Source organism: Podarcis erhardii, assembly GCF_964252035.2.
Source record: "Podarcis erhardii genome assembly, chromosome: 5".
Taxonomy (NCBI): domain Eukaryota; kingdom Metazoa; phylum Chordata; class Lepidosauria; order Squamata; family Lacertidae; genus Podarcis; species Podarcis erhardii.
The window spans coordinates 99,442,701-99,455,052 of record NC_138509.1 but is presented as its reverse complement, the minus strand read 5'-3'; the positions used below and the strand labels follow the sequence as shown (position 1 = coordinate 99,455,052).

The 12,352-nt window shown below is 46.3% G+C and overlaps 1 protein-coding gene and 1 long non-coding RNA gene across 2 annotated transcripts in view; both read right to left on the bottom strand.

Annotated features, from left to right (window-relative positions):
• The window catches only part of TPRG1 (tumor protein p63 regulated 1), a gene marked incomplete at its 3' end in the record, with an annotated part of 56,341 nt that extends 51,499 nt beyond the window's left edge, over positions 1-4,842 (bottom strand). The window contains exon 1 of the mRNA XM_081862836.1: positions 4,714-4,842. The remainder of the gene's footprint in view (positions 1-4,713) is intronic.
• Positions 1-12,352, bottom strand: part of LOC309342402 — a 346,777-nt gene that overhangs the window by 53,366 nt on the left and 281,059 nt on the right. The gene's annotated exons all lie outside the window — the stretch shown is intronic.

The window sequence follows — 12,352 nt, the reverse complement described above, 5'->3', positions numbered from 1 at the left end:
TTTCCCCCTTGGCACCCCCCTTGCCCTGGCCATCGGCGCTCCTCTCTGTGAATCTTCCGATTCGCTGGAGAGACTCGTGGACTCTCTCTGACCACTGTCACTGCCTACACCCCCCTCGTATTCCTCCTCCTCACTCTCCATTTGCTCCTTCTCCTGTGTCTCTGCTCCTGAACCCCTGACAATAATAATAATAATAATAATTTTATTTATATCCCACCCTCCCCAGCCGGCTAACATTAAAATGATACAACATTCTAAAATCATTTCATTATCAAATAAATTCAAATCAGATTAATAGCAACCATTGGGCTAGAGTTCTGTGAGGATTGCCAAAGGAGGGGGTCAGGCTGTGCCCTGGCCAAAGGCCTGGTGGAACAGCTCCGTCTTGCAGGCCCTGTGGAAAGATGTCAAGTCCCGCAGGGCCCTAGTCTCTTGTGACAGAGCATTCCACCAGATCAGGGCCACGGCCAAAAAGGCCCTGGCTCTGGTTGAGGCCAGCCTAACCTCCCTGTGGCCCGGGACCTCCTAGATGTTTTTGTTTGAAGACCATAAGGTCCTCTGTGGGACATGCCAGGAGAGGTGGTCCCGTAGGTACGAGTTGTTTTGCCCCATTTCCCAGTTATGCAGTTCAGTGAAGGTTCTTGTTGTTATCGCTGCGTCTTGCCTCATGGGAACTGACCTACACTTCAGCATGGATTGTTCCTTGGGGTTGACTCCTGAAGACTACACTCATGAATGAGTGTAGCCGCAAGGCAGCGGAGGTGTAGGATCATAGTTTTTCTTCTCCTAGATGGGCTGCCTTCCCAGGTGGACCAGCCCCATCTACCCCTCATTTCCCTCCACAGATCATGCAGAAACTAACTGCTTGACCATTGGACCTGCTCTTGGTCCCATCTGCTCAATCCTCCACAGTCTGTCTTTGAATGCAGGGGAAGTCCCTAATTCTCCGATGGTTTGAGACCCATCGACTCCCCTCACCTGGTTTAGCCAGTCGGTCCAGGCTGTTTCCCACAGATCCATCTACTTTTCATCCCAAAGGTTCAAATCCCCAGCATCTCCACTTAAAAGTCTTGCAGGCACCTGATGTTGTGAATGACCTTTCTCTGCTGGGGACCCCTGAGCTTCTGCCAGCCAGAGCAAGCTGTATTGGGCTAGACTGGTCAATGGGCTGGCTTAGAGAAAGGTGACTTCATGCAATCAAGAGGTCTCCCATTATGCCACTGACCATACCTGAGAACAGAGCTAGGCACCCAGAGATGGGTGGGGTTGGCCATTCTCTGCTAACAAACATTGACCTGAAATAGCTATCAGGGGTGTGGACCTCAGAATTGACTCAGCGATCGCCTTCCTGGGTAAACAAGGCCTTGCTGTTTGGGGAGAGCCAAGGCAAACTTAGCATTTCAGGCATCCACGATCATGACAAGCTCTTCACGGGTGAGTTTCTGTGTCTTCCAGCTGCTGGTATTCAGGAGCATCCTGGCTAGTAGCCTTCAAAGGTCTTGATACAATACGATCATCTTTATTGTCATTGTCCCATACAGAACAACGAAATTGAAAAAATCTACATCAGACATTCAAAAACCCACAAGCCAGCTATCCCAGCTATCCCAGCCTGGTTAACCCCTAAAAACTCTGATACCCCATAATTAAATACAATATACTCACACAGAGACTACCTTATAAAAATCGTATTTGGGTAGAAACTGTTTCTCGGGCAGCTAGTCCTAGTCTTTATAACCCTGTACCTTCTTCCAGAAGGCAGAAGCTGAAAGATCATTTCCGGGGTGTGTACTATCCTGCGCTATCTCTGCAGCTTTCTTATGGCACCTGGAAGCGTAGATTTGATCCAAGGTGGGAAGAGTGCACCCAATTATTCTCTCCGCAGTCTTGACAACCCTGGACAGCCTTGTTTTATCCCTGGCCGTGCAGCTCCCAAACCACACACACATAAGTTAATACACTCTCCACAGTCCTCCTCCTCCATGAATTTGTCTAAGCCTCTTTTTTAAAAAATCTAGGTTCATGGCCACCCTGCCTCCTGCACTGCATGAAAAAGGACTTTCTTTTCTATCTGCGCTTTCTAGACAGAATTTGAAGACATTTCCCCCCCCAAAAGCTTTTCCAACTGGTCACCTATCTCTAGTGGTTGTTGTCTGTACTGTTTTCAAAACTGTTTTAGCTCTTTTTATGGTATGTTTGCAAATCACCTTAAGAAACATGTCCAAGGCAATTCGTGCATCTATTTATTTAACAGCCCCAGCAAATATTTTCCATTGTGTAAATGACCCATCCCTGGGCAGGATCACAGAATGAGCTTCCATCCTAGGACCTCTTCTGTTCAACTGAGCCCTCTCTGCTCACCTGGCAAGGTACACCGCGCATGCTCAGAGGCACTGTCACCTTTCCTTTTGTTTTCCTCCCCCTAGCAGAGTCCTTGTATTGAAAGCGTGTTTTGGTGCCCAGCCTCAACTCTGGCCCCTTCCTGCTGCATTGTACCCATTTTGCAGATTCACATCCTGGGCCTGCGGCCACGCCTTAGAGCATGCTAAACCAGGCCTTGAGCAAAATCTCTGTGAGGCACATGATGAAGCCTGGCCAGCTGCATGCCATTTATTTGGACCCCTCCATAGACGGCGCCCCTCCATCGCTGCCCATCAGACCCCCAGCCAACCCTGCCTGCCATTCTCTGCATCCTCACGGACTTCACCTTCAGCCAACATCCCCCCTTCCTTTGCAAAGCATCTCAGCGTCTCTCTGGCATCCTTTTGTGGGCTCTTGCTGCAAAGTCAGAGTGACCTCTGTCTGCAGGCTCTCCTGGCACCGGCTGGGACCCCGGAGGGGAAACACTTAGCAATATTGCCTCGGGAGGGAGAGTTGCCTCACTGCCATTAGCTAATATTCAATGTCCCAGAGTTTGGCAAGACTGAGCTCTGCAGGAGGCCAGCGGCCGGCCAGCTGGTGGAAGGGAGCAGAGTTCAAAAGAGAAGAGGAGGCAATTTGGATAGCATGCCATGCATCCCCGGCAAGGCATTTGACAAGGTGCCCCATGATATTCTTGTAAAGAAGCTGGTAAAATGCGGTCTTGACTATGCTACCACTCAGTGGATTTGTAACTGGCTGACTGACCGAACCCAAAGGGTGCTCATCAATGGTTCCTCTTCATCCTGGAGAAGATTGACTAGTGGGGTGCCACAGGGTTCTGTCTTGGGCCCGGTCTTATTCAACATCTTTATCAACGACTTGGATGATGGACTCAAGGGCATCCTGATCAAATTTGCAGATGACACCAAACTGGGAGGGGTGGCTAACACCCCAGAGGACAGGATCACACTTCAAAACGACCTTGACAGATTAGAGAACTGGGCCAAAACAAACAAGATGAATTTTAACAGGGAGAAATGTAAAGTATTGCACTTGGGCAAAAAAAATGAGAGGCACAAATACAAGATGGGTGACACCTGGCTTGAGAGCAGTACATGTGAAAAGGATCTAGGAGTCTTGGTTGACCACAAACTTGACATGAGCCAGCAGTGTGACGCGGCAGCTAAAAAAGCCAATGCAATTCTGGGCTGCATCAATAGGAGTATAGCATCTAGATCAAGGGAAGTAATAGTGCCACTGTATTCTGCTCTGGTCAGACCTCACCTGGAGTACTGTGTCCAGTTCTGGACACCACAGTTCAAGAAGGACACTGACAAACTGGAACGTGTCCAGAGGAGGGCAACCAAAATGGTCAAAGGCCTGGAAACAATGCCTTATGAGGAACGGCTAAGGGAGCTGGGCATGTTTAGCTTGGAGAAGAGGAGGTTAAGGGGTGATATGATAGCCAGGTTCAAATATATAAAAGGATGTCACATAGAGGAGGGAGAAAGGTTGTTTTCTGCTGCTCCAGAGAAGCGGACACAGAGCAATGGATCCAAACTACAAGAAAGAAGATTCCACCTAAACATTAGGAAGAACTTCCTGACAGTAAGAGCTGTTTGACAGTGGAATTTGCTGCCAAGGAGTGTGGTGGAGTCTCCTTCTTTGGAGGTCTTTAAGCAGAGGCTTGACAACCATATGTCAGGAGTGCTCTGATGGTGTTTCCTGCTTGGCAGGGGGTTGGACTCGATGGCCCTTCTGGTCTCTTCCAACTCTAGGATTCTATGATTCTATGACACTCGAACTCAGGACGCAATGGAGAAACGTGCTAAGAGGAAGGCATGCTTGGCAAACCCTCACCATGATTAACTACCGCCCAGAAACCAATGTCCCCACTGTGGAAGGACGTGTGGATCCAGAATTGGCCTCCACAGTCACTTAGGGACTCATTGCTAAAACCGTGTTTATGGAAGACAATCTTACTTGGCTACGAGGGATCGCCAAAGAAGAAGAAGGAGAGTGTCAGATGAAGATGTGGGAGACCAGGGTTCGAATTCCCACTCAGCCACGAAGCTCATTGGGTGTAACCTTGGGACAGCTCCTCATTCTCAGCCTAACCTACCTCACAGGGTTGTTGTGGGAGGAAGAGAACAATGTACGCCGACTGCGGCTCCTTGGAGAAAAAAAAGTGGGATAGAATTGCAATCTTTCTTTCTCTCTCAGTCTCTCTCTCTCTCTCCCCCACAAATTCACACACCTCTTCTCCTAACAGCACCATGACACCTTCACCTTTCCAAAGGAGATATTTTTATACAGTAACTGCAAGGAGAAGAGACCCCCGGCTGCCCTTACCTGCGTCAGGTGCGCAGCAACTTCTCGGCACGGATCTGCAGCGGGACAAAGGCTCAGGTTACCTCCCCAAACTGCCCTGCGGGTAAGAGAAGCCTGATAAGGAAGTGGAAAGAGCGGCTTGCTGGGAGCCAGGGAGGCTGGCCAAGGTGTTCCCACGTAGGCAGGTGTCAGGGGAGGAGGGCTGGATCTGCTCCCTTTGTTATCGAGGCCACACAGGTGCGGAAGAAGCCCTCATTGGCACCTGGGTTGGGAGAGGGTGGAACCCCGGGTCAGTTTGCACCTGTTTGGTTTGCAAGGTGCAGCTCTGGGTGGAAGAAAGGCGACGCCCTGAGCCGAAGAAGTTAAAAACGGGGGTGTTTGCATGGGGTTTCTGCAAATCTTCTAAGCAAGCATATGCTTTTGCAATTATTAATTAATTACAGTAATGAGATTTGTGGGTGTGGGGCGGAATATAAATTGAATTCATTAATTTCAGGGTGGTTCACGACATATGAAGCAATATAAAAACACAAAATGCACAATGGAAAGAAAAACAGCCGAAATATCCCTCCTGCCTATTTCTCTGGTTGCCAGAAATTCAACTTGGAAAGTGTGAAGTAGCGCCTCTGAGCATGCACAAAGCGCCTTTCTGTTGCCACATCGGCCCATGGCTTGCAAAAAGAGCGTGGCGCTTCCCCCCGTGCGCCCGGCCCACAACTTTGTAAATGTGTGTGAAGGTGTTTGGAATAAACCTCTCCCGGCTGCCCGGCGAGGAAGCTGGAACATTTGCTGTTCTTACCAAGGTTTAAGGGAGAACTGCATGCAAATGATGGGAGTGTTTGCAACAGTCAGTCGTAGCAGAGTTCACAGGCCACAGGCACATTCCGAGTGGGAAGGAACAGGATTGCCAGCTTTAGTTTCCATGACCAGTAGCTGAGTCCTTTGATGGTATGCTTGTTTGTTTGTTTGTTTGTTTGTTTTTATTACGGCTAAACTGGCAGCATGCAGCCTTTGAAGGTAAAGGTCGCAGCAAACTTCAGCTGCCCATTCCTGAGCAATAGGCTTCGGTTCAAGGCACAAGAGCAGTCCAGGTCTTCCCTATGGTGAAGTTGGCAACCTGCCTAGGCAAGCAGCAGTAGAATGACGGAGGGTCATTTAGTCCAACATTATGATGGAAAATTGGGAAAAATTATGGAAAACTGACTTAAAATTTACAGATTGTTCCCTATTGAAGGAGAACTACATGAAGATGACGTACAGATGGTATATGACACCAGTGCAGAAAATGTACAAAACTAGTTCAAATATATGTTGGAAGTGTAAGGAAAAGGAGGGGACATTTTATCATAAGTGGTGGGATTGTAAGGTAACTTTAAAAAAATTGGGAAATGATATACAACGAATTGAAGAAAATGTGTTAAAAAACCTGAAGCATTTTTGTTGGGGATTGTAGGGAAAGACCTGCCAAAAAAGTTGAAAAACATCTTCATGTATGCGACAACGGCAGTGAGAGTCTTAATAGCACAAGGATGGAAGAACAAAGAAACTCCAACTAAAGAATCATGGCAAGAAAATTGATGGACCATGCAGAACTGGCAAAACTGACCTATAAACTACGGAACAAGGATAACTGTGACTTTAAGGATGAATGGGATACCTTTACAAAGTATCTGAAGACGCAACAAAGCGAACTGGACTCCTTGGCTGGTTTTGAATAAACACTCACAAACTCTTTATTGACACTAATCAGTTAAATAATTTAAGGATTTATACAACTTTGTAACATGCAGAAAACAGCATTCTTAGAGAAACCAAAGACTGAGCGAACTGGAACTGAGCGAAGTCGGGGGGTGGGGTGGGAGTGGGTGGGTTTTGTGGGGGGAAGAGGAAAAATGGGGGGGGGGGACAAGGATGATATGTTTTTGGATAATATGTCTTGTTATAATTTTGAATAAAGAAAAAAAAATTATTAAAAAAAAAATTAGTCCAACCCCCTGCGATACAGGAATCTTTGGGCCAACGTGGGGCTTGATCCCACATCCCTGAAATTAAGAGCCTCATGCTCTACCGACAGAGCTATCGCTGTAAACATGCATTTTACACCATCGCCATTTTGAACACATCCAAAAATCAGCTGATGGTGGTGGTTGTTTGGTTGTTTTTTTCAAAAAAAAAATTCTTATATTTTGTTCATTTCATAAAATTTATATACCACTTGCAATTTTTAAAAAGCTTCAAAGAATAGAGGAATAAAAATGTTAACATTAAAAAAAAAATTAACCAGAAATGAACTAAAAACACATCAGTGTTCCAAGATATCTGGGAATTCTGGTCTAAGCCAAAATGTTTTTAGCAGACAGGCAGAAGATTGCAATGAAGGCATCTGCTGATATCAAAAGGCAAGGAGTTTCACAGTTTAGGTGTTGCCACACTAAAGCATAGTTGCTACTGTTTAGGTAATGTATTTATTTGTATTATTATTTTTTACACCACTTGAGTATTTTCACGATTAGTGGCCTAAAAGAATTGTGAAATAAACAGATAACTTTGGCCTGCCCCAAACACAGGGCTCACCTGCCTCTAGGGTGGCCAGGGGCTGATCTGCACAGATTGTCCTCTAGGGAAACCCTCTAAGGGGATGGAGGAGCGGTTGCAGAATTTGGGACTTTCCGGTTTAGAGAAAAGGTTGCAAAAGGGGGAGCAAGATCTGCCGGGGTGTTCGTCCTGTGAGGTTGCCCCTTCCCCCATATTATGCTCTACATACAAGTTCTACATATGTGCAAATAAAGCCAGATATCCTAAAGACTCCACAGTTTCCACCAAGGTTCATTCCAAGGAAACTGGAATCTCGGTAATTGCCTGGAGACCCCGGGGTTTCTTACCGCTTAGAGACTGGGGGCTGCAGGTAGCAATAGGAAGCATTTGCACGCCTTATATGCATTTATAGACACTAATTTTACGTGCATCTGCACTCCCAGGTTCCTAAAGCAACCTGCACATAAACAGATACATACAGAAATATACACACACACACACACACACACACACACACACATATATATATATATATATATATATATATATATATATATATGTATAAAAATACTTAGCTATTAATAATTATAATTTATGCTGCAGAAATACAGAAGACAAAGTGGCTTGGGTTGTTTATTTGTATTGCATGCATAATTTTGCATATAACTAGCAGGGCTTTTTTTTTAAAAAAGGTTTTTATTAAAGTTTTCCAACAAAGTTTAACATATTCAATACTAAATTTAAAAACCCCCACAAATTACATTTTATATTTTCTAGAACCCACCTCCCCTCGACTTTCCCCAACTTCCTTTTCTGGTTTATCACATATTCATTTCTTCTGCCTATAATTTGATATACCTTATATATTGAAATTAAGATTATACCTTATTAACATTTTCTTAACATTCCCCCCCCCATATTTATATTTTCTGTTTATATTAATTGATTGTGTCTTAATCAAATTCTGCAAGGGAGTTCTTTTCAGTGCATTGTTTCTCTATATACATCATGAAGGGTTCCCAGCGTTTAACTAGCAGGGCGTTTTAAGAACATCAGCAGCAACAACAACCAAGCTCACTTAGAATCAGAGAGTCCTAGGGTTGCCAAGGCCTCCCGGGGGTCATCTAAACCAACCCGCTGTGATGCAGGACTCGCACTCGAACTATTCGGCCAGGGCTTGCAGAATGTAAGCTCTGTGCTTGCTAGTTGCACGCCTGAAAGCACTGCAGCGATGGGCCGCTTTGATGTGAATGAAAAGGACTCATCTGCTCTGAGCTCTCTGACTTTTTGTGAATCAACTGAATGTCTTTGTATTGACCTTTCCTTTAAGTCTCAATACCTCGATGTGTCCAGAAGATGGCAGCAGACGGCTGCCCAGTGGTTGGTGTGGATATGAAGGGGAACCTGGTGATATATTTCATTCCCTGTCCTCTTATTTCTTTTCTTTAAAATAAAAAATGAGTAGGGCTGTTAGAGGTGTTCTGGACCCCTTCCCCCCATTTAGATACACTGGACCTCAAGACCGACCCCTCCCCACCTCAGCGGTCCTCTTCCTTGCCCGTCCCAAACACTTGTTCCTTCCTAAGCGTCTAGATTTTTCCAAACTGAAAACCTGTAGCCAAAGAACAGATGGCACCCGGACAGAAACTTTATGACTATCGATCGCTGCTGGCAAAAGGGAGAGGTCTGGGACTCTGGCAAGGAGTTTTTGAGAGATGGGCTGACTTATCAATGAAAGGATAAATGATGTGAGTTGCTCAGTTTCAGCTGCTGCTGGGCAGCCTGCAGAGAAAGAGGCCAGGTTTTGCACCTTGCGAACAGGCCTGCAGGTCTGTGTAAGTGGAGAAAAGTGTATGTGTGTTTGTGTGTGTGTGTGTGTGTTGGAAATTGTTGTTCTTTAGTCGTTTAGTCGTGTCTGACTCTTCGTGACCCCCTGGACCAGAGCACGCCAGGCCCTCCTGTCTTCCACTGCCTCCCGCAGTTTGGTCAAATTCATGCTGGTCTCTTTGAGAACACTGTTCAACCATCTTGTCCTCTGTCGTCCCCTTCTCCTTGTGCCCTCCATCTTTCCCAACATCAGGGTCTTTTCCAGGGAGTCTTCTCTTCTCATGAGGTGGCCAAAGCATTGGAGCCTCAGCTTCAGGATCTGTCCTTCCAGTGAGCACTCAGGGCTGGTTTCCTTCAGAATGGAGAGGTTGGATCTTCTTGCAGTCCATGGGACTCTCAAGAGTCTCCTCCAGCACCAGAATTCAAAAGCATCAATTCTTTGGCGATCAGCCTTCTTTATGGTCCAGCTTTCACTTGCATACATCACTACTGGGGAAACCATAGCTTTAACTATACAGACCTTTGCTGGCAAGGTGATGTCTCCTGAAGCTGAGGCTCCAAGACTTTGGCCACCTCATGAGAAGAGAAGATTCCCTGGAAAAGACCCTGATGTTGGGAAAGACGGAGGGCACAAGGAGAAGGGGATGACAGAGGACGAGACGGTTGGACAGTGTTCTTGAAGCTACCAACATGAGTTTGACCAAACTGCAGGAGGCAGCGGAAGACAGGAGTGCCTGGCGTGCTCTGGTCCAGGGGGTCACGAAGAGGCGGACACGACTAAGCGACTAAACAACTAAACAACAGCAGCAACAACAACAACTAGTTATGCTAGGAGAGGCACTGGGGACAGTGGAGGTGTTTGGGGTTGTTAATAACTGCGCTGGCAGCGGGCTGATGTGAGTTACAGTTTGAAATGTCTGGAGGGCACCAGGTTAGTGAAAACTGGAGCGGACAATGCCTGGCTAGACCGGACTCCTGCTCTTTGACTCAGCATGACTCAGCGTCGCGAGTTCATCTCTGTCAGGTTTTCGTGAATGAATTGCTTCTGGCAACGGGAAAAGCTTCCTGAGTTCTTGTGCAACCTGCTCTCTGCTGCTATTGATTCCTCTCGGATATATGGCCTCCTCTCTGAGAGACGATGCCTGGCACGTTGATCGGGGGCAAACCACTCTGGGATCAGCTCCCCTCAAAATCAAGATCCCTGAAGCGACATCCTAGGCAGACTTAGCTTCCAGGAGTCAGTCTCACGTAACTCAGAGGGACCTGCTTCTGTCAGCCTCCGTCAACCTTGAACCCTCCAGAAGAGAGGGCAAAAGACCTGTAGGTTGCCAGGAGTAATTTCTGCATCATCATCGTCATCATAATTTATTATTTATACCCCGCTCATCTGGCTGGGTTTCCCCAGCCACTCTGGGCGGCTTCCAACAGAATATTAAAATACAATCGTATATTAAACATTAAAAGCTTCTCTTCAGATGTCTTCTAAAAGTCTGGTAGTTGTTGTTCTCTTTGACACCAGGTGGGAGGGCATTCCACCAGGGTGGGTGCCACCACCGAGAAGGCCCTCTGCCTGGTTCCCTGTAACCTCACTTCTCGCAATGAGGGAACCACCAGAAGGCCCTCAGCACTGGATCTCAGTGACCGGGCAGAACGATGGGGGTGGAGACACTCCTTCAGGGATACTGGGCCGAGGCCGTTTAGGGCTTTCAAGGTCAGCAACAACACTTTGAATTGTGCTCGGAAACGTACTGGGAGCCAATGTACCGGTAGGTCTTTCAAGACAGGTGTTATGTGGTCTCGGCGGTGGCTCCCAGTCACCAGTCTGGCTGCCGCATTCTGGATTAATTGCAGTTTCTGGGTCACCTTCAAGGGTAGCCCCACATAGAGCACATTGCAGTAGTCCAATTTCTGTATTTATTTATTGTGTTTCTGTCCCACCTTTTTCTCTAAGGAGCTCAAGGTGGCATACAGGGTCCCCCCTCCAACTTCCTCCTTCGATCTTGACGACAAGGTAGACTTAGAAAGTTGGTGTGAATTGTAACCTGTTTCTATATTTTTCTGTATGTTTGAAACTGCTACACATCTTTCTTAGAATCACAAAGTCACAGAATTAGTAGAATTGGATGGGACCACGAGGGTCCTCTAGTCCATCCATTCTCTTGCAGTGCAGGAATCTTTTGCCCAACTTGGGTCTCAAACCCAGGACCCTGGGGTTAAGAAACTCATGTTCTTGTCAACTGAGCTACGGAGATGCTATCTTATTGATTTATCGGTTTGTAAACCACTTTGCGGTTTTGTTTTTTACAGTCAAGCGGTATATGAATTTTAAGAAATGAATAAATAGCTTAGAACTGAAAAGGGAAGTGGAAAACTCACCCAGTGAGAGCTTCATAGCCAAGCGGGGATTCAAACTCGGGTCTCTCCGAGGTCCTAATCTGAGATGGAATCTAGATATGTATAAAAAACACTGTAAGAATGCTTTTCTCCCCCCAAAAAAGTGTGTGTGTGTGTGTATAATTGAATATATATTGAATTTGCCTTAAGCTCATCATCGCCATCTAGTGCCACATTTGTATAATGCACTTAAAACGCACTTAAAACATTTCATTTGCAGCTGCATAGCTGAGTCCTGACACTCTCACCACTAGGCCGCACTGACTGACTTCAACTGCATTGGATCCTTCTTTCTGGCAGTGAGAAGGAGAGAAGGAGGGCAGGAGGCATGCCAGTTCATTATTATCAAGTAAGAAAAGATGTAAGCTGATCTCACCTCTCTCCCTCTCTCTCCCTCTCACATACAAACCTTCCTTCTTCTGCTCAATTTGCCAGAAGATTTTGTTCCCATTGAAAAGGCAGAGAGCCAACATTATTTGTATAAAGGCTCAAGAGATAAGTGCAGGTTAAACAGGGTGAAATATGTCCACGTCAGAGAGGAGGTTTATATCCACTTCCATTTATTAAGTGTGCAAACCTCTGACATGCCACTCAAAAGCTGAGTCAGAATATGCCCCCCTCTTTTTTCCATTAGTGGGCTCCTCCAGAATCCTGTTTTGCTTGCACAAAGCTTACATGATGCTCAAACCATGTTGGCTCTTTATTGTTTGTTAAACTATGGAACTCACTGCCACAGGAGGCCACCAACCTGGGTGGCTTTGAAAGAGGACTGGCAGATTCATAACGGAGGAGAGGGCTATTGATACAGGCACCAATACTTCAGAAAACTGGAAAGCACAGGAGGGGAGAGTGGCTCTTGTGCTACAATCCTGCTTCTGGGTCTCTCCAATGTTCTTGTGGATGT